General features: G+C 58.7%; 2 long non-coding RNA genes across 2 annotated transcripts; one reads left to right on the top strand and one right to left on the bottom strand.

The window, feature by feature from the left end:
* Positions 1 to 8,003: 8,003 nt before the first annotated feature.
* Positions 8,004 to 12,492, top strand: LOC115274191. Its single transcript, XR_003901133.1, has 3 exons — positions 8,004 to 8,080; positions 12,067 to 12,282; positions 12,408 to 12,492. It is a non-coding gene; the product is annotated as an uncharacterized LOC115274191 (long non-coding RNA).
* Positions 12,493 to 20,207: 7,715 nt separating this feature from the next.
* Positions 20,208 to 22,273, bottom strand: LOC115274124. The gene is made up of 2 exons (XR_003901099.1): positions 22,101 to 22,273; positions 20,208 to 21,095 (listed from the first exon to the last, which is right to left on the bottom strand). It is a non-coding gene; the product is annotated as an uncharacterized LOC115274124 (long non-coding RNA).
* Positions 22,274 to 22,285: the final 12 nt, after the last annotated feature.

The raw sequence follows: 22,285 nt of genomic DNA, 5'->3' as shown, positions 1-22,285 counted from the left end.
ATGGCCACAGTTAAAAGATCTGGTGAAAGTTCACAATTCAAAAGGATGCATTTGGTTATTTCTGTAACATTTTGAAATAGTCATGGGAGATGTGACTAATTATATGGATGGTAGGACATTGACAAATTTATGGGCATTTTATATAATCCTGAAACACATTAACAACATGCGCCCAAACAAATAAAACAGAAAGAAGTCAAGTCACAAACGCTGCGTCTGCAGCCTACCCCGGGCCTGCTGGATCAGAGTCTCCAAAAACTCAGGATTTAGGTGCCCATGATTACGGGGTCCATGCCGTTCCTCTGGCAGGTGCTGGGCCCGGCTGGGGTCTAAGCCCAGTGCCTGGCGTGCCTAGGGCAGCGAGTGCTCGCGTGAGTCTGGCCCGACTCCGGGCTCCCACGGGCCGGCTGCACGCACCCTCTCCAACCGTGAACAGGCAGGGATTTGCCTTGTTGCCTCACGCATCCGTCACCCTCACTCCCCAACTGCCGGCTGCCAACATTGACCCCCAGAGCAGGTGGGAGGGGGCTTAGAAGAGAGAGGGGAAGTCATTACTGATCGCGGGGCTCCTCCTGCCCAACCGTGAGGTTGACCCTCTGTGGGCAAGGAGCCTCCTGCGCCACCAGCGCTGGCACCCCCGGGGGCAGAAGCCACCACCTGGCACCTCCCGCATTAGCGGGCAGCCTGGACGGTGTGGCTCCCTGGGAGCCGTCTCCCACGCCAGCGTCTTTTGAGTACTGTGGTGTCCCTCTGGTGATCATTGTGATTTATCAGAAAAATAAGCATGTGGTCTTTGCTGGCTCCTGGCACAGAGCTCCTGAAATTCTTGAAATTTCCTAAGTGATAAGCCTGAAGGCGTCTTCTGTTCTGTGAGCGGGGTGACTCTGGGCGGTCCCTAGACCGACGTGGGCGGGGGCTGGTTGCCAGGAACCAGCTCAGCGATGGGGGGCTTGGAGCTTCCATCCCGCCCCAGCCTCAGGATAGACACCCAGAAGCAGGTGTCTGGAGATCTTCCAGGGCGCTGGGGGAGCCCCTGCGCCCCTCCCCCACCCCGCACCCTGTGCATTTTCTGTCTCCCTGTTCCTGAACCGTATCCCAAGTTCCGTGAGCCGCTCTGGCATCTCGGTGGAACCCGAGAGGGGGTTTCGGGAACCTGCCGCCTACGGCCGGGCAGCCAGACGCCTGGGCGACAACCTGGCTGCGGGTCAGCGTCAGAGCGGGCAGCCCTCTGGCGGGGCCGGCCTCGCCGACTGCAGGGAGGCGGTGTCGGACCGACTCGGACGGCAGGACACTGAGCTGGGCCACAGGGTCGCCGGGTGCATTAGTGTGCACACCCTCACACGCTCTCTCTCACACGCACACACACTCTCTCACATACACCCCACCCTCAGATGCACACTCACATGCACACGTGCCCCACACACCCACAGACTCTCCCACACCCTCACGTCCACACCCCTCTACCCCACACATGCACACACATTCACCCATACACCTCACAACCACACTCGTATACACACCTCACACTCACACAGTCTCATGCACACTTATACTCACATGTACGCCCCACACTCTTACACACACACACATTCGCACATCCATACCACACTCAGGTTCCACACCCACACAAACACATACTCTTTCTCTCTCTCACACACACACTCATACACACCATATCCCACACACACCCCACACCCCACAACACTTTCACACAGAATCTCATGTGCACATGCACACCCATTCACCCACACACAACCCCCACACGTGCACCCTATTACACATGAACTCCCACTTGCCCACACACTTTTACACACACTCTCTCACAATAGTCGCACACCCACACATTTGCACACATGCGTACACCCACCCCACACCTTACACTCACACACCCCACACACTTATACTCATGAACACTCTCACACAACCTCACACATGCATTCTTGCACATGCACACATTCACATACTCCCCGTAGGTGCACACTCACACACCCATGCACACACACTCATACCCCTCACACTCACACACTCTTACATGCAAACCTCACACTCACTTAACACTTACACACTCATGCACTCACACACCCACACATTTATACACACTCTTGTGCACACTCTCACACACATACACTCACACATGTGTACAACCCCACCACACACTCACACTCTCACACTCATGTTCCACACCCATGCACACACACACACAAACACACTCATACACCCCATCCCCCACCCACCCCACACAACACTCTTGCTCATATATTCACACACAATCTTGTGCACAGGTGCACACACTCTTACATACATGCACACCCCCGCATTGCCCCCTCTCACACGCGCACACACACTCACCCACACACTCTTACACAACACTCTCACCCCCACACCCACCCACTATTACACACATGCACAACCCCCACATATGCAAACTTTCAGACATGCACACTTGCCTACACACTCCCACACAAGTCTCACACCCACACATGCATTCTCACACTCTTACACATACACTCACACCCCCACATATGCTCATATCCCCCTCACACTCACACTTGCACACATCCACACACTCATACCCATGCATACTCCCTCCCCCATAACCACACAGGGCACACTCTTGCACATGCACACACTCATACACAACCACGCCCACATGCTCACACTGCCATCCACACACTTACACGTATGCACACCCCTGTGTGCACGCTCTCACACGCCCACACACTGCACACACACTCCGGTACACCCACTTAGCACTCTCATACATGCAACACTCACGCACTAGTGAGTGCACATGCACGCCCCCCACACTCACATCCCACACACACGTACATGCACACACGTGCACACATGGGATTCTTGCAGTCCAGTCTCCCTTTTACTAAAATCCTGAAATGGAGTTTGGGTCAAGACCCCAGCAACAGGGCGGCCCTACCTCCTCGTGTGTGACCACGGGTGATGTTCAGATGGCGTTCTTGGTGTGTCCGTGTCCTAGTCTGTCCCCGAGATTGTGACCTCACCTGCAAACCGGGTCTTTGCAGATGTGATGAAGGGTCCTGAGATGAGATCTTTCTCGACAGCACGGGCCCTCAATGCAACTCCTGGGGTCTTCCTGAGAGCGGAGAGGGACGCGCGCAGCGACCCGGGGGCGGGGCGGGGGCGGGGCCTCGTGAAGCCTGGCGGGGGAGGGGCCGACGCCGTTATCCCAGCCACACCTGGGGACACAGGGGCAGGGAGGGGCGGGAAGGGCCCTCCCCTGGAGCCTCCAGAGGGAGTCTGAACCTGGTTTTGGGCCTCTGCTTCCAGAACTCAAGACATTTTTCCTGCTGAGGTCTCCCCATTTGTGTGGATTTGTCACGGCCCTCAGGCCCCGGACCTCTGACTTCTCCTGGGGTGTCTGTGGCATCGGGGAGGCTCTCGGGAGGAGCCTGGGGGCCTGAGCCTCGTGCCTGGTCCTTCCAGGGGTGTTGTGCTCCCTGCGCCTCATGAGGAGAGGTCAGTGCGAGGCTGCTCCGCCCCCGGACGCTGGCCCCCCTCCCGCAGGGCACGTGCCAGGAGATGTGGGTGGATGGACCGAGGGCAGAAAGCGGGACCCCCGAACACCAAGCCGGGCATCTGCCGTGAGGCGGAGAAGGGAACGGGGCTCAGAGGCAGCTTGGGAGAGTTCCTGAACAAAATTGACTTTCGTAAAGCGAATGACAAAAAGCTCTTCCATTTTTCATTTTCAATCTGCACTTATAAACATCTGTGTTCCGTTTTCACTCCGGCTGGGGAGGTCGTTTAAATTTTAATTTTAATAGCTCAAAAATATGAGGGCTGTTACTCTTGCCTACGTTTTTTTCTTGGAAAAGATCAGAAGCTCCTCGCCAAAAGAGAATGCGTCACTAGCTTAATAAATAATGAAACGCAAAGCAAACTACTAATGCCCAATTTTTCGTACCTCCATGAATATTTCAGCAAATAACAGACGCTCCTTGTATCCCAATAACCAGGGCCCCCGCGGCTGGGGACGGGGCGGCGGGCTCTCTCCTCCCCAGCCTCTCCGATGCCGCGGGTTTAAAACGGAGGCAGGAGTTACTACGCTCTTCCAGGTCATTGAAGAAAGATGTAGGTTCCAGAGGACACCTGGAGGTGTTTGCGCGCCTCGCCTCCCGACGGCAGTGTCCGCTCCTCCCCCCGAAGACGCGTGTCGGTGAGGCTGCCGAGCGCGGTGGCAGCGCGCCAGGCACCTGTCGTGTCACCGTCCTCTCGCGTGTGCTGACAGCTCGGTGACGCCAGTGTCCCACGTGGGAGTGCGAGCTGTCACTCACGGTGAGGGACATAAGCAGGGACAGGACTCGCCTGCTTGGGACGCGCACATGGAAGTGTGTCCCAGACATACACGAGTGCACACACACACACACGCATGCTCACATACCCCACACAGGTACACGTGTGCTCACACACTCATGCACATGCATGTTCACACTCAAGTGCTCATATATCCCCTCTCAAATGCATACCTATGCTCACACATTGATGCACATGCATGCTCACACTCACATGCACACATACCCCCACTCACAAATGCACACATGAGTGTGCTCACACACAAACACACCATCCTCAGAACCAGCTGCCCTGCACCCAGGGGCTCCCAGGGCACGGGCTGGCAGCTGGAGGTCTCAGTCTCCCCAGAAATTTTACACTTCCGGGTTGGCTTCGTGCCACCTGAGCCCCTCATTCTTCAGGCGTTAGGAGTACAATGAAAGCAAACCTCAGTCGATCTATTTCCAAAATTTCCAGGATATTTGGTGACGCCGTGACCTATCGACCTCTCCTTCCTCCCTCTCACAGCCTCCCCAGAAGAGCCCTCCCTTGGGGTCAGGAGCAGGCACGTCGTCCCCGGGGCAGGTGCTGAGCCTGTGGCCACTGGGGACGCAGAACTGTGTCCCAGGCCCCGGTGTCCTCCCATGTACCCGAGGCCCGATCGGGACAGTCTGGACTCCCGCGTGTTCTGTCCGCTCGGGGGACAGCGCATGGCGTCCCTGTGAGGTGCGGCCCAGCAGGAGGCCTCTTTGCCGACTCACAGCTGTGACAGCTTCACACTTGCAGGGGAGCCTCCCTCCGAGCGGTGAGGGGTGGGAGCCAAGTCAGGAAGAGGGTGGGGACACGAGCCAGGCAGTCAGATGGTGACCCATCCTGGCTGTGGGTGTGGGCGGCTGAGTCCCTCCCCCTCTTCATGTTCTGCCCTCGCCCCCATCCCCCACCTGCTCAGCAGCCTGGCCGGAGCGGCCGGTCAGATGCAGACGTGGAGGCTGCGGTCACAGAGCTGGGTCAGGGGCACGTTTGGTTTGGCTGCTTCGTGGGCTGGCCTGGCCCCGCCTCAGGCCTGCTGTGAGGTCCTGTGTGCCTTTGCTGGGGTGGGGTCTCAGGAGCTCCGGCCGGGCGCGGAGGAGGGAGGTGGAGGGCAGAGCACATAGCGTAGACTCCTGCTCTGGCCCCGGGCTCCGTCCTGCTGGGGCCTGGAGACCTGGAGCAGACTGGTGGCTCCACCAGCTAAATCTCCCGGGTGGGGGGCCAGGGTCAGCCGCACGGCACTGCCCTGTGGGCGGGTCCACCCCCCTGGGCCCTCCTATGGGCGGGTCCACCCCCCTGGGCCTTCCTGTGGGCGGGGCCATCCCCACTCTGCTCTCCTGTGGGTGGATCCACCCTACTCTGCCTTCCTGTGGGCGGGGCCACCCCACTGTGCCCTCCTGTGGGCGGGGCCATCCCCACTATGCACTTCTGTGGGCGGGTCCACACAGGCAGGCCAACTGCACTTTTGCATAACTACAGAGTTCTCTCTCTCCCAGGATTACTACAAAAATCACTCCCAAGGCTGATTGGCTCGGACGGTGCCTGGGAGACAGTCCACCGTGAACCCAGTGGGCTGGATGGGAATGGTCAGGAGGGAAGATGGGTCCTTTCTGCCCCGGGGTGGGTGCGGGGGGCCTCTTGTCTTGAGGGCGGGATGGCGGGAACAGGGCCTGGCCTTGATGACATTGTTAATGGCAGCTGCTTCTGGAGGTTTCCAGGGCCACTTGAGAAATGCGGGTTGTCCCCCCACCGGGGGACGTCCCTAAGGAAAACTCTAAAGTGACAATCTATGTCAGTTTGTGTCTACCCCTTTAGCAAGGGGACCTCGGGGCCTCCATAAGGGACCTCCACCCGCCCGGGGCAGGGCCGTGGGCCCCACCTTCAGAACCTCTGTTGGCACGGCTCTCCCCACGCAGACACAAGCTGCTTCCCCGCGCGGACGCCATGGGGGCCGTGGCTGGAGGAGGCGGAGCTGGCACTCGGGGGGCCCCCCGGGGGAGCCAGTCCAGACCCATCACTCCACGACCCAGCCCGGCCCGGCCCCCCGAGGGGTTTGGAGTCGAGGGAGCACGGGGAGGTGCCACGGCCAGAGCTGGGCACGTGCACTGTGGTCCAGGGAGGAGCTGTTGTCAGAGGGTCACCGTGGCTATGCCACCGTGGTCCCCAGAACCGGGAGCGCACTGCCTCGTTTCACGGCCCAAGTGCCGAGAGTCGACACTGAGATCCACCGCCCCTCGGCCAAGGGGTCGGTGACCTGCCATTCAGGCTGACCGTCAGGCCTGGGGAGGGTCTCCGCGTGTGGAAGCCCCTCTGGGCCCAGGGTCCTTGCTGTCAGTGAAGCCCAAAGGGCCCGTCCAGAGGGCGTGAGGTCACCGGTCCATGGGCATCTGACTTGGCTGGGTTTCTGGGCCGGGACCTTCGTGCAGCTTCCCCGACTGCACACAGGCACTGTCTGCCCGTGACTACTGGGAAACTTGCCTGGCGCCTGGGGCACTCAGGGCCACTTACACATCACCAGCATGCGGGGCGTCCTGCCCGTGTCTCACCCTCCAGGTGTGGGGCTCAGAGCTGCCCCCCCCCGCTGTGTCAGCTAACATGTCCCTCAGCCCCCTGTTTGACACCCAGCTCCCACCCCCACAACGCCCACCCCAGTGTGGCTGCCACCTGGGGCGCTCCAGACCCGTCCACCGCCCGGGGTGGCAGCTCCAGCCCAGCCCAGCGGTCACAGCATTGCCCCCAAGAAAGGACAGGACCGCTGGGCGCCCAGCCTGCTCAGTGTCATGGGCCCTGGAGGGGCTCCGTCCTCACACTGGGCTCGCCTGCGGGACCCGGGCCAGGGGGCTCCGGGGCAGGCAGGCGCCTGGAGGGGCCGAGGGGCAGCCCGTCTCGGGGGCTTGTGTGTGGTGCCCCAGGGGTCCTGGGGGTCCCGGGGGTCCTGGAGGGCGGGCTGCTCTGGTCTGTGTGCGAGGACGGTGGGCTCGGGGGGGGGGGGCGTTCCCAGGGGTTCTCAGCCTCAGTGAGTACGATCAAGTGGCTGAGCACCGTCACAGCCGACCGAGCCTGCGTTCAAACAGCTGCGCCGTCCGGGCGCCGGGAGGGAGGACAGGAAATGCCCGTGACCGGCGACAGCGCGCAGGAGGGGAGAGGACAGCGGCAGACACGCAGCCTGCGCCTCCGGGGAGGCTTTCTTCCCCAGACTCAGGAAGGCCCGGTCTCCGGGGACACGGTGCTCAAAGCCACAAAGCCAAGCCGGAGTCCTTGGCAGCTGGGCCTCGCCCTCTGAGCCCGGAGGCCCAATTCAGAGGTTCGGGCGCCAAAGCACCCTAATGCCACCTGAACGCTCCCCACCCAGCACAGACTTCCTCGCCAGCCTCCAAGGGCCCCCCAGGCAGGGGCAGCGCCCCTGGCTACAGACGGTGAAACTCTGCCGCCGCCCCATGAGGCCGTAGCAGTGTGGGGCCTGGGCTGTGCTCCCACCCACCCCACAGTGACCCCCCGGCCCAAGGGGTTCCCCTGGCAGCTCGCTGCGGCTCCTGCCCCCTGCCTCCCTTGGCGCCCAGGCCTTGGCCACAGCACCCGCCTCGCTTGCTCCCGGGGCCTCCGACCTAGAGGAGCTCTGGCCGCAGGAGGCTCCTCCCGCCCCGTCTGCCCCAGTGGCCACTCTGAGGACGCAGTGAAGTGTTACAGACGCTGAGCCCTCTCGGAACCCTGTGTTGTGACTGGCTGCTCCGGACACGGGTCTAGGGTAGGAGCAGAAGAAGGGGCAGGGAGGGGTGAAGCAGTAATTTGTGGGGGCAGTGGCAGGGCTGGGGGCACAAGAAGGGGCGGGCGTAGCCTGGCTTGGGAGGCAGAGCCCACGGGACTCACTGAGCAGACACTGCCGTGGGGTCGAGTGTAACCAGAGTCGCGTCTGGTAACGGTGGTGCTGCGGGTGCGCACACCGCTTCCCCCACGCCTGGCAGGGCGGGGACGCCAGCGGGGATGGCGCGGGCTGGGGACCCAGAGCTACGGGGCGGCGTGCGGAAGCTCTGGGCCGAGGGGGCAGCTCCTCGGGGTCGCCGCAGGCCCTCCGCGCTGGTGTGCCGTCCGTCTGTCCTCGGTCCTACCTACCTTCTCCCCAAGCCACCGTCCTTCCCATGTGGACACATGACAAATGTGGTCTGGTTCCCAGGTTTCCTCTCTCTTATAAGCAGCCGGTTCGGGTTAGACGCAGCTCTGTCTTCTTTCCTTTGCGCCGCTGGCCGGACGCCTGGGCCCGCGCTTCCATGAGCATAAGGTCACTTTACTGCCGATTTGCAGACGCTCACCAGGACTAGCCCTTGACCTTGACTGCCTGTTGCAAATTGTCCTCAGGTTTCCGTTTGTCTTTTCACCTGCTTACCGTGGGATCTGTCTCATTTTGAAGTTTCTGGGCTGTCTTTTTGTGGTCGTTTATAGTCTCTGAGTTTGTGTCAGACCAGACTGAGAACATTTGTCAGTCTCCTGCCTTCTTGCAGAACTTCCATCTCGCTCAGCTTTTCTGTTTAGCTTGTGGGCTCCCCTCGGGCACTTTGCTGTGGAGTCAGGTGGGGCGTCTGGCTCCGAGGCCCTGGTGGCCGGGTCTCCTCCCGCCTGGTCACCCTGCTGCGAGTCCGTGCTCCAGGACACGGTCTAATGTCTCGGCCTCATGAAGTGCCTGTCCTCTAGTAGGACTGGTCTAACCTCGACTTTGCTACAGAGGTTTTTGGATGCATGTGTATTTGTTTTTCAAAATACAATTTAAACAATTTTTTTAATGTTTTATTTATTTTTGATACAGACAGAGACAGAGCATGAGAGGGGGAGGGGCAGAGAGAGAAGGAGACACAGAACCGGAAGCAGGCTCCAGGCTCTGAGCTAGCTGTCAGCACAGGGCCCGACGCGGGGCTCGAACCCACGAACGTGAGATCTGACCTGAGCCGAAGTCGGAGGCTTAACCGACTGAGCCACCCAGGCGCCCCCAAAAATACAATTTAGAATGAACTTGATTGGTTCTTAGCACACACGTGCGCGCGCGCACACACACACCTTTGTGGACTATTAGAATTACATCAAGTTTACACGTTAATTTAGGGAGAATTAATATCTTTGTAATATTGGCCTTTTCTATGAATATGGCAGTTTCTTTTGTTTTTCTTCTGAACTTCGATAGCATTTAAACTTTTCTTTGTCAGTATCCAACCTGTTTCTCGTCAGATTTCTTCCCAGGACTTCGTCTTTGCCATGGTCGCCATGGTTACAGCAAACAGGGCCATTTTCCTACTTTTCTTTTAACTGGTCACTTTTCCTAGGACGCCCGTGGGTTGTTACAAGCAGTTTTGCAACTGGCCTTCTAGCCCTCCTGATTGTAGCCTGCACCCGGAGGGTCCGGCACACGGCCCTGCCTTCTGGAAACAGAAGTCAGTTTACTTCCTTTTTTCCTTCTGATGCCTCTGATCCCTTTATTGTATCAAATTGCATCAAGTTAATATTGAACATCTTTGTCTTGTTTCTGACTTCATGAGAATAATGATAATCTTTCCTTAGGATCTCGGCAAATGCTCATTTCTTTCTAATTAATTTAGAGCTTTTAATCAAGAATAGATGCTGGATTTTATCAAATGCCTTATAGGCACTTTGGAAATAATCATGCTTTTCTCTGTTGACGCTCATCCATGCTGATTTAGAAGAATAAACGTCTGAGTGTTAAACTACTTTTGAATTCCCAGGATGATCTCACCTGGCCTTTTTTTTTGGGGGGGTGCTATTAGATACTATTGGCTAGTATTTTATTTATTTTAGATTTTTACATTGATATTCACATCCAAGATTGGTTTGTAGTTTTCATTCTGTGCTATCTTTGTGAAAATTAAATATCAATGTTGTTCTGCCTTCATGGACATAATTTGGAAGATTTCCTTCTTTTCTATGCCCTGATACTGTTTAATAAAGCATTAATTATTAATTCTGTTTAAAATAATTAATATTGGGGCACCTGGGGGGCTCAGTCGGTTGAGTGTCAACTTCAGCTTAGGTGATCTCACAGTCCATGGGTTTGAGCCCCCCGTCAGGCTCTGTGCTGACAGCTCAGAGCCTGGAGCTGCTTCAGATTCTGTGTCTCTTTCTCTCTCTGCCCCTCCCCGGCTGACTCTCAGTCTCTCTCTCTGGCCTGTTCTTTTCTGTCCCATCCCCCTGGGTCACTCAGGTGCTCACGGGTCTGTGTCAACAGCAGGTAACTAGTTTGCTCTGTGGTGCAATTTGAGTCTCCATTCAGCAGGTGTGTGTCGGGCCCATTACTGATAAGACTTTGGTCGTATTATATTTTATGTATTTATATCTGTGTCTCATTGATATTTTATATTTATTCCTATTTTTGCATGTTTTTGTGATACTTTCTGCTTTGTGTTGTTTTTATTTTTTCTTTTGCCCAATGCTCAGTGGATTCTGTGCCTCCCGCTGTGAGGACGCATCTCGGGGGGAGGCTCCTCCGTGGGTCCAGGCGCCCAGGCTTCGCGGCCCCCGCCCCGCCCTGCGCTCCTGCCGGGTTGAATGGATGCTGACGCTTCCTCGGTTTGTCTAGTGTGTGCGTGTGCCAGTGAAGCATCCTCACACTTTCATTGTCTGAGACATGAATTCCCAAAGTGAAAAATATAATACGACCGAAGTCGGCCAGCCCCAGCTCTGGGTAAAGAAGCAATATTGGAACCTGAGCGTTCCCTCTCACTCCTTTCCCGACCCTGCTCAGGGGCCTCTCGCAAGCCTGAGTCCACGGCCACTGCGGCACCAGTGACCTCCCTTCGTTTCCAGTTACACAGGGTCTCTGGGATGGTGCCGCCTGTTTGAATAGTTGCCAGCCCCCAGTCCTGTCCGGAACTGGCTGGGGACGGAGGGAGACACCGGGTCCCTCCTTGGGACACGGCCCCCCTCCGTCTCCCACCCAGTGGGCGTGGCCCCTGGGAGCAGCCTGCTGGCCCAGACGTGCTCACCCCTGCCCTGCGCCACCTTTGAGGACACAGGGCAGCGGCCCGAGGCCTGTGGGCTGAAGCACACAGGCTCCCCGGGCTCAGCCTCGTCCCCGAGACGGCGGGCTCAGCGCTCTTCGGGCGGGGAAGGCGACGGCTGAGCACAACGGGCCGGCTCGTGGCTTCCGCGGGGCTGTCGGTCGGCCCCTGAAGCCAGCCAGGCCGCGAGGCCTCAAGGCCCGCAGTCAGCACAGCGCTGTGCCCTCCGTATTCCAAGACAAACAGGTCACAGGTAGGTCAGCAGACCACGCGGCTTCAGGCGAGGGGCCCCCAGGCTGGGCCCAGGACGTGAGGCTTGAAGAAGAGCAGCACCAAACGCAGGCGATCACCAGGGTCTCCCACAAAACGAGGAGGCACGCGGCCACAGGCTGGAGCGAGCGCCGCGGGGACCTGGTGCGGCCACCGCAGGCCTCAGCGTGGCACGGGCGCCCCGGCCTCCCGGCCTGGGGTTTGGACAAACGGTTCTGTCATCGGGAGGGGGGCGCGGGCCCCCGAGTGTCCCCGGGGCCTTCCGTCAGCATTGGTCCCTGTCCCCACCCCCGCCTTGCGTTACCACCTGTCCGTCACCTGAGCAAGCCTCAGAGGTGAGGGACGCCTGCTTCCGGTCGCCCACGTCGCTCGGGTTTAGAGCCGGTAGATTTGGTAAATTACACGCTTACACAGCAAGGCCACCCCGCCACACTCGAGCGTAAGACAAAACGTTACTTTTCAGTATGAATGTGTCCATGAAACGCTGTCCCGACTCAGATGTCCGCGCTCGATACTTGCCTGAAATTCCAGTTTAATGAGGAGCCTTCGGTCTGGCCGGCAGCTCTGCTCAGAGCCCAGCGCCGGCCGGGACTCGGCAACGGGGCCCCGCAGAGCCGCTGCGGGGGACGCGGGAGGAGCAGCCTGGCCGGCCCCAGACTCGCTCGGCCGGGCGCGCCAGGTCAGCGCTGAGGACGCAGCCCGGGAGCTGTGGACGGGGAGGCGTCGGGGGAAGACCGCTTGTGAGGAAAAACATATTTTATGTGTTTATATCTGTGTCTTATTGATATTTTATATTCATTCCAGAAGGGATCCCTGAGGTTCTGCTGACAGGAGCCGGGGCGCGCATGCCCAGCACCCTTGGAGCGGCTGGCAGTGGAGGGAACCCCCCACCCCGTCACCGGGAAAGGACCCGGTGCCAGAGCTCTGGGACCCGGGGGCACGCGGCCGAGCCCCCACCTGGTCAGGAGAAGCCCACCTCCTGAGCAGCTCATCCTCCCCCCACCCCAGTCCACACCGGTGGGGGCTGCTTGCCAGCCCCTCAGAACTTTCCGGAGCATCCAAAATCCCTGCTCATGGAGCAAGGCTGTCAGAGCAAACAGCAGCGGGCCCTCACCCTGCGAGGCGGTCCTGTGCGGCCACCTGGTTAGGACACACACCACACCCGGCTCTGCCGGCAAGGTCAGCCCTGTCCGCTACTGAACAAGTCTCCTTCCGGCCGTTTCTCCCGGCTCCCCCACTGCCATGCCCCTGCTTGGAGCTGCTCACTGCCTGGCACAGAGGGCCCCCCGCTGCCCCTCCCCGGCCTCCAGAGCCCCTGGGCCACAGCCCCCACGTGCCCAGCTTTCCCTGAGAGTGCCAGGCTGCCAGCCTGCCCCGACTGGACTCCAGGGTCCAGGGTCCGGTACAGCCCCCCCCCGCCGCACCGAGCACAGCAGGGGGTGCCAAGCAGGGGACGGGGGGTTAGGGGGCCTGAACACACGAAGAACTATTTGGGGCCTCCTCAGATCGGCAGCGGCTGGAAGGCACCGAGCACTGCTCTAGGCCGGGCCTGGGGGTCCTGAGCCTGGGGGCTCGGGGGCATGTGGCCCTGTCAGCGGGGAGAGGTCACAGCTTCGGGGCCTTGCTCAGGCTTGGCCACTGAGAAACCCAGCCCATTGCCCACCCACGCATCTGCCCCACGCTCAGGGGCCCGCTCTCCAGCCCAGTGCCCGCGGTGCCCCAGACTGCGCAAATGTCCGTGGCCTTGACACCCACTGGGGGTCCCGTCCTGCTGGGCCTCCCGGAGGCGCCTCACTTCTTCCCAGACGTTTCTGCCGAAAGAGCTGGGCTGTGACCCAGAGCTCTCTCTCCCCAGGGAGTGTGGGGCGGGGGGCAGGCAGAGCCCCGGACACGGCCCTCTGTCCCCGGGGGGCCGGAGGGGGCGCTGGGTCATGTGGAGCCCCTCCCCCCAACCCCAGATGTATGGCAGCAGGACATTTTTCTTTAAAAAAGTGTTTTTTAATGTTTATTTTGAGAGAGAGACAGAATGTGAGTGGGGGAGGGGCAGAGAGAGAGGGAGACACAGAATCCGAAGCAGCTCCGGGCTCCGAGCTGTCAGCACCGAGCCTGACACGGGGCTCGAACCCGTGATCTAAGAGATCATAACCTGAGCTGCAGTCGGATGCTTAACCAACTGAGCCCCCCAGGCGCCCCTTACAGGACACTTTTCATGGAGGATGTTTGAGTCTGGCTTCTTCCTCCACCAAATCCTGCTCTGGGACAGTGAGGGGAAAGCTGCAGTTCTGGAAGGTTCTCCTTGCCTTGTGCTTAGCTCACCATGCCTGGACTCTTCCTCATCCTCAGACCAGGGCCTGAAGGGAAAAGCCATCTCCCCCCGCACCGCTAGCACCTCGGGCAGGCGAGTCCTCAGCCCCAGTGGGAAGGGGGAAGCCGGGAGCCCCTCCCACACCAGGGATCCGACCGGAGCGAGGGCCCCCATCAGCTTCTGCCACGTTCTGTAGACACAAGACGGCAGGCCCCAACTGGAATGGCTCATGCCACCACCAACCCACCTTGGCTACTAGAACCTTCCGTCCCCTCCCTTCTGCCTGTGAGCGTCTTGCATTGCGCACAGCCCCCGGAGCGCCTTCCTGGCTGCTGGCTGGGATGTGCCCGTTTGGGGAGCATTGAGCGAACCCAGTGAGACCTCTGGGTTTGAGCAGCTCCCAAAGAAGCTGCCGTCGTGAGTCCAGGGTCAGTGGCTGCGTGGCTGCCTGGTGTCCACGCCCGTGAGGTTGTGGGGCCAGAGCGAGGCGCGTGGGGTGGCCTGCAGTCAACAGGCGGGGAGGCTGCGTCTGCCTCGGACCTGGCACCGGAAACGGAGGGCGTGTCCCCGTCTGGGGTACGGGAGGTGTGGGGGCTGGGACTGGGGGTCCCCTCCGGCCACACCTGCTCGAGCCTGCTTCGCCCCAGCTCTGCGGCCCTGGCTCACAGGCAGAGGGCCCCGCGTGCTTGAAGAACTTGAAAGAACCGCAGATTCCTGGGAACAGCCGAGCGGAGAAACCACGAGAAACTCAAGATCAGCCATGGAGTGGGAGCCAGGAACAGGGCCCAAGGCCTCTGCCGCCCGGGCTCCCGTCCCTCCGGCCACCCTCCCACCACACTGCCCGGCCCAGGGGACCATGACTGTGACCTCCAGGGAAACGTTCTGCAGACGGTCATTGTCATTGTCCCTGTTTCCTCGCCGGTGAAGTGAAGGAGCAGACTCCTTCAGTACCTGGGTGGGAAGACACGTTTCACGGTTTGCGAACTAAGGTTTTTTTAAAGACTTCATTTTTAAGGTGCGGCTCGAACTCACAACCCTGATGTCAAGGGTCGCACCTGCGCGGACAGAGCTGGCTGGGCGCCCGGAGAGTCAGGCTTCAGCACCACACGTCAGAAATTAGGGGTCCACACTGCTCAGACGAAAGTTCATCCCTGGCTTATCTTAACAAGAAAAAGGGGAGAATAACTAAATCAGGCATCCAACTCAAGAAGAACCAGAACACAGCGCCAAGATAAGCGACAAAAGGGTGGGCTGAAAATTAAAGAAGAAATTAATCAACAATGAATTGTAGGATCAGTAAATAAACCCAAAACTCATCCTTTAAACAGAGAAAATAATAAAATAGAAAAACCATTAGCTTAGCTAACCTAACCAAGAAGGAAAGAAAGAGACACAAAATGAAGAAATAATAGGAGAAAGCTCTAGACACAGAGGACATGGAAAACCACCAGGAAAACGATTGTGTTCAGGTCTGTGTGTTCTAAAGGCCGGCGACACGGGTGATTTTCCAGAAAAATGCAGGCGCGCTCGGGGGAAGCCAATTACCACAGGACAACGGTCATCAAAGTTTGTGACTCTCCCTGCTCACCCTTGGACATGCTCACACACACACGTGCACACACGTATGCACACACACGCAGACACACACATGACCTCATGCACATCCACCCATGCAGATCACTCACACCCACACATGCACACTCACGCACACATAACCACATGTACACACATCCATGCAAGCCACATGCACATGTGCACACCCATACACATCTGCACTTACACGCATGTGCACATGCACACACACCCACAGGCACCTGCATGCGAGCGTGCGCACGCACACGCATGTGCACACTCACACACGTACACACCCATGCCCACACACCCACAAACTCACCAGCTCAAAACACACGGGGGAACTTGTCCAGTCTCACCAGTGCCGGCAAACTGTAGGGAACGCACGGCCGCGGTCTGATGGACGCAGTCCGAGAGCGTAGAAGATCCGAGGACAAGCATCTGAACCCCACCCCCCACCCCGCACCGGTGTCGAGGAGCAGATCCTAACACCGCGTCAGCAGGACAGGCCCGGCCCACGGCCCAGGAGCAGCTGCCCGGCCGTGCTGTGGTCCCCGTCGCCCAAGTGCTGTGACCCCAGGCGCCCACGGTGGAGACGCCCGTGCAGCCCGTGCTGGCCTGGAGACCAGACGCAGGGCCTGGCCCCCGTGCCCCTGTGTGCACAGAGGGTGGCCCGACGTGCGGTGAGGGGCACACAGGACGCACGGCAGGGACCTCCTGCTGCAGGCGGGGGAGGGGGGCGCCGTCGGGCCCCAGCCAGGGCAGGCACGGAGGACAGCGAGGGCAGGAGCCGCCGGGAGTGCCGTGTGGGGCGTCCCCAGGGCCGCCTCAGCCTCTCCTCCGAGCGTCCGGGGTCAGAGCAGGGACAGGGAGGAGGGACGGGGACAGGGGTGGACTTTCAGAAGGAAGCACACGTGTTCTCAGGCGCGGACGGGGAAAGAGCAGGCGGGGGCCCGACCTGAACGGTCTCTACTAAATGGAAAACCAGCCGCAAAATAAACCTTGTGTCCCCTCCTCACATTTAAGGCTCCTGTATAACTAGGAACATGAGTTTGAATATTTGATGCTCTAGGATTCGGCAAATCGCTCACTACATGATGTTGGGAGATAGTTCCTCGGGGGGATGAGTATTTTATTACCGCTGGGCACATGGTGCCAGGCGCCTCTCTGAATAAACAAAGCCGCGTCTGAGAAGCCTCTGCGGAGCTGACGGCTGGCTGATGGAGGGACGTGAGCCTTCTACCTGCGAGCTGCTCCGTGACTGTAGACCCTGAGGAGATGCGGCGCTTGGGTTTCAGGCTCATTCCCAGGCAGAATTTATCTTTCCCCCCTCACGGACCTCACGTGGCCCCGTGCATGTACAGAAACATGCAGGCATGCATTTTCCATCATGCTTTTCTATCACATCTTGTCTAAGAAAACTTAGACACAATACTTGTCAGAAATCTGCCCTGTGGTCTGCACTGCATCCTGATCTTCTTCAAAAGGCCAAATGAATCCCTGGTGAGGACATAAGTTGGGAGTGTCCCAGATAAAGAAGCCGCAGTAGATTTAATAAGAGGAATGTCCATTTCTCTTTCACATAAGGCCACACAGGACCCAGTACCTCCCCCACAGACGGGAGACCCAGGTTCCTTCATCCACAGCATGGAGGGCATCTCCTCATGGCACAAAATGGCTGCTGAAGCTCCAGTCTTCACAGCCACATTTCCACTGACAGGCAAAAGGAAGGAGCCATGAAGGTTGCTCTCCCTTTGAGAATACTCCCCTCAACTGCTTTACTGACTCCCCTAAACTTGCTCGCTTGGCCACACTGGCTACAAGGGAGGTGGGAGTGAGGCAGGCTTGCCAAAAATCAGTCTGTTCCGGAGACAGAAGAATGAGAGGAGACAGTCTGTGGGGAGGGTGGTTTCTGCTGCTCAGCTAACGCTTTACGGCTGCTGGCATGTTCCTCTTCTGCCGGTCCTCCTGGGCTCACCCAGTGGCATCCCCACACCCCCGGCCGGTGCTGCCCCTCCCCACCGCGGACATGGCTGGGTCACCACGTGGTGACCTGCTCCACGGGCCAAGGCAGCGCACAGAAGCTCCGCTTTCCCCCACCCACTGGCCCTCGGTCCCGGTGCCCCCGTGTCCGCCTGCAGGAAGCCGCTGGGCTGCACCAAACCCCCTGCAGAAAGACCGCATCCCCCGGCATCTCTCATCCTGGAGGCGGGTGAGGTCATCGGGGCAGGGGCTCTAACTCCAGGGGGCCGGGGCTCTGCCCACATCCCGGGGCCTCTGGCCCGCCCTCCTCCCTGCCCAGCCCCTGACGGTGCTCCCACCTCGGCAGCCCCGCAGCCCGGCCACACGTCCTGGGGGGCAGGAGCGCTGGCACACGCCCCCGCAGCCCCGCTGCTGGGGTCCCGCTCCCTCTCAGGCCGGCCTGCCTGGAGCCCCGGGCCTGGCACTCACCTCCACCTGGTTCGTCCTTGAGGTACACACAACTGAAGTAAAATAAGCTGCCCCACGGTAAATGGTGACACCAGGGAGTTTGGTGTTGTTTTATTTTATTTGTTAATTTTGAGAGAGAGGGAGAGAGGAGGAGCAGGGGAGGGGCAGAGGGAGAGGGAGAACCCCAAGCAGGCTCCACACTGTCGGCACAGAGCCTGACACGGGGCTCGACCTCGCCCACCACGAGCGAATGACCTGAGCCCAAATCAGGAGTCAGAGGCTTCATGGACTGAGCCCCCAGGCGGCCCAGGGGAGTTCTGAGGGGAGTACAGCCAGGCGCCTGGCCCTCCAGAAAAGTCGTGGACCCCGCCTGCCTCCCCGGGGCACTTAGCCCCTCCCCGACCCCCACGGTCTTTGGTTCCTCCCGTCTGTTCTAGAACCGAGTGGAAACGGCCTGGCAGGAGGACTCCTTCACGCTGGTTCCATTGCTCTCTGCTGTTCAGACGCACCCTCCCTGGTGGCCCGGTGGCCCGGGCTCAGTCCCTCCCGTGGCGGAGAGCTCAGTGGGCGACACCCCACGGCTGGTGTGCTGTTGGGCATTCGGGTTGTTTGCGCTTTGGGGCTGATATGAATGAAGACACGTCATTTCTCTTGGGTAAAGCCCTGAAAGTGACATCGTGGGGTCATGTTTAACTTGATCAAAAACTCTGTTTCTCAGTGTTTGTAGGATTTCACACTCCCTGCGGCAGCGCGTCAGGATTCCCGCTGGTGTGCCGCACGGATCTGCATCATAGTCCGGCTTTTTAATTTCAGCAATTCTGTGGGTTTGCAACAGTTATCTCATTTTGATTTAAATGTGTGGTTCCCTAATTACTCAGGATGCCAAGCGCCCTTCCATACGCCTACAAGACGATCACGTATCTCTTACTGTCCAGTGTCTATTCACATCTTCTGCCCATTTTTTTGTGTGTCATCTTTCATTATTGATTTGCTGGCTTTTAAAAATATAACCTTGGTACAGTTCCTGCGTCAAGTGTACGTACCGTGAATATTTTCTTCTGATCCGTAGTTTGCCTATTCATTTTCTTAAGTCTTTCAAAGAGCAGATATCTTACTTTAAAAAAATTTTTTTTAATGTTTATTTTTGAGAAACACAGAGCATGAGCAGAGAAGGGGCAGAGAGAGGGAGACACAGAATCTGAAGCAGCTCCAGGCTCTGAGCCGTCAGCACAGAGCCTGACTCAGGGCTTGAACCCACAAACCATGAGATCATGACCTGAGCCGAAGTTGGATGCGTAAGGGACTGAGCGGCCCAGGTGGCCCGTAGATGTTTTACATTTGATGACAGCTTTATTTTCTTCCTTTATGGTTTCTCCTTTTGCCCTAGGTTCTTTGCCCTAGGGAAAGTTCTGCCTGCGCCAAGACGGTGGGACGGTCTGCTTCACTCTTTCAAACGTTTAAGTTCCCTCTAAGCCTCTGCCCTGGCTCACAGGAAAGCTGCCGGGCGGGCACAGTGCCGGGGCTGTGTGACCCCACAACCCCCACCCCCAGGGGGTCTGGCATCGCTGTGGAAGAGACTCCTTTCCCCCATGGAATCAGCACATCCACCCCAATCGGAGTGTAAGGACCCAAGTCTAAACCAAACAGGCTTTAAGTTGCCCCTCTGAACTAGAAGTTCCCCGAAACTAACAGGCAGTTACACATTGCCTAGGGCAAGAGAGACCACCTTCACGACACCCAAACAGGGAAGGCCAGCTACCTCTCTCCACTTTCCTAAGGGTGAGGCCCGCAGATGCGAACTTTAGATAGGACCCTGTTACCTCATGTTAAAGTTAACCCGAGAGTCACCAAATAAGACCCTGAACTCGCTCTGTAATTGGTCAATTTCAAAGATACCCTAAATGTTGTGATTGGGTCCCGCCGAAACGAACACCCCGGACAATGTGTATGGTTAGAGTTACTGCCAACGCTGTGATACAATGATGACTGGATGTCACAGTTTCCTGTAACTCCCCCTTCCCAAACCCATAAAAACCCGACTCAGCCCTTGCTCGGGGCTCTCAGCCTGGACCCACTGCGCTGGTGAAGCTGTGAGCCCGAACTTCGGCCCGGCCAGCCTGAGCCGTAAGAATAAATGCCCTTTGCTTTTGCACGCGTGACTCGGTCTCCCTGGCGGGTTTTGGCTTTTGGGGGTGATACTGAAATCTTGGGCATTACAGGAGGACTATGGGCATGGGCCGTGGTTCTTGTAACAGGGTGCTGTGAAAAAGACGCCAAATGCCGAATAGAAGCGAGGCGAGGTTTTATTCATTTTATTCGCGGCCGGGCCGAACCCGATCTCCTGATCTCAAGGAGAAAAGTGCAGAGAACGGTCCCGAACAAAGGCAGCAGGACTTCAGCCAGGCAGAAGGCGTCATAACCAACTACAATTCAGTTTTCACGGAAACCTATCATTCTAAGGTTCTTTGCCTTGTAAATGACCAATCACAGTTAAACACCTAAGATCACGAGGTGGTGACTATGTGACTTTTTACCGTAGGCTTGGCCTTGGCCGGGTCTTAGTGAGGGGGAGGAGGGGTTTGCAACCTAAGTTATCTGCTTAGGGAGCAGGCGAAGAGACGGGAGCCAGACAGCCGGGTAGCGCCTTCTGAAAACACTAGCGGGGAGCCAACACGCTTTTATCTGGATGTCTTAGCAGTCACCACGCAGTCAGTCAGAGCAGTGAACGGGGGGGATGCATCCGCAGAGCGATTTGCAGAAGCCAAAACAGCCCGCTCATGATTTTCCATGATTTACTCAGGCCTGTTAACCTACGACAGTTCTGAACTCTTCCCCCCGGTCTACACGGTGTCCAGCGAGTCCTCCAGCGCTGCTCCCCTTCCGGGTCATCTGGCCACGCCAGGTCCTCTGCGTTCCCGTGTACACTTCAGAGTCGGCTCTTGGTTTCCAAAAGGACATCTCACAAACCCAAGTCTCCGACCCCTGACCGCGGCCTCTCAGCCACATTCTGTAACTTTAGTGCAGTGATTTTACACGTCTTTTGTTAAATTCTTCCCGATGTAGCTTGTTCTTGATACTGTTCTAATGGCATGTTTCTTTCTATGTTGCTGGCATTTACTGATATGATCGATGTTCGCATCCTGTTGTTGGGCCCTGTCTCTTGCCAGATTCACTTATTAGTAGTTCTGTAAATGCCACAGGATCACATTAGCCAACACAAACCTGGCAGCTTTCGAAGGGATTAACGGTCTTATTCGTTTAAAAAGACCCCTTCCCGATGACGAAGTCCCTGCATCACCACTGTCTCATCTCTCTCCGCTCCATTAGAAGCCAAACTTCCAGGAAAAGTCCTGTGGGGCACCCCTCCGGCTCCCTATCCCAGACCCCTCCCCCTCTCCCGGCCCTTCCCCCGCCCCTCTTGGGAGAAATGGCTGCTCTTGGGTCACCTGCAGCTTTCACTTTACTAATCCCACCAGCTTCTTCTCAGTGCTGGTGTCACTGACATGGTGGCCACATTTGATCGAGCTGATGCCCTCTCGCTACACCCGACCTGGGCTCCCAGCCCCAGCCCTGCGGGCCTTCCCTTCCACCTCTCGGCCGCCTGCGTCTCCTCTGCAGCGCCCCCTGCTGCCGCAAGGCTGGTCTGCAGCCGGGCTCCGGCCCCGCACCCTCACCCACACAGGGTCGCGGCTGTGCGGCTGTGCGCAGGCTGCACCTCCGCCCAGAGCCTAGCTGCAAACGTGAACCCGAGTAGCTCAGCACCCCGCGGGCGCAGCCAGATCGCCCAGGACCCGCTCCCGAGCTGCCGCCCCCCGGGCTTCTCCCGGAGCTCCTATGCCGGTGCAGGGCCATCCATCCCCATAGTAGCCCCCAGGCTTGGCCTCTTGGCCTCTTTGGCCCTCGTCACCCCGACCCGCTCTCCTTTCCTCCTCACCGCAAGTGGGCGATTCTTCGCCCTCTCCACGACGGTCTTCGCCTGGCCTCAGAAAACGCCGAGACCCGGGCGCGCCTGGCACCCCCGCCCCGCCCCCGCAGCCCGGCCCCAGCGCCCTCCTCGACGCCCCTGCCCGCTCCGGCCCGCGCAGGTGCTGTTCCCTCTCCCGTGCCCAGTCTCCTCTGCCTCGCAGATCTCCGCTCACCCGTCCCCGGCTCTCGCGACCCCGTCAGGACCGACCCCTAGGCGCGCTCACCGTGTGCCTGACGCCCGTCCCCGAGGGCGGCCGGTGCCCCCGCTGCGCTCCACCCGCGCGCCCAGCCTGGCCCGGGCAGGGGCGATCAGCTGTCTGTAGGGTGGGTGATGGATGGATGGATGAAGGCAGGAGATGAGGCAGGCCGGAGCACGTTCCGGGGGGCTGACCCCGGGGATCCCGGCCCC

The sequence above is a fragment of the Suricata suricatta genome, chromosome 2 (assembly GCF_006229205.1).
Source record: "Suricata suricatta isolate VVHF042 chromosome 2, meerkat_22Aug2017_6uvM2_HiC, whole genome shotgun sequence".
Lineage (NCBI taxonomy): Eukaryota > Metazoa > Chordata > Mammalia > Carnivora > Herpestidae > Suricata > Suricata suricatta.
Note: the sequence above shows the minus strand (reverse complement) of the source record. Positions and strands in the feature narration are given on the sequence as shown.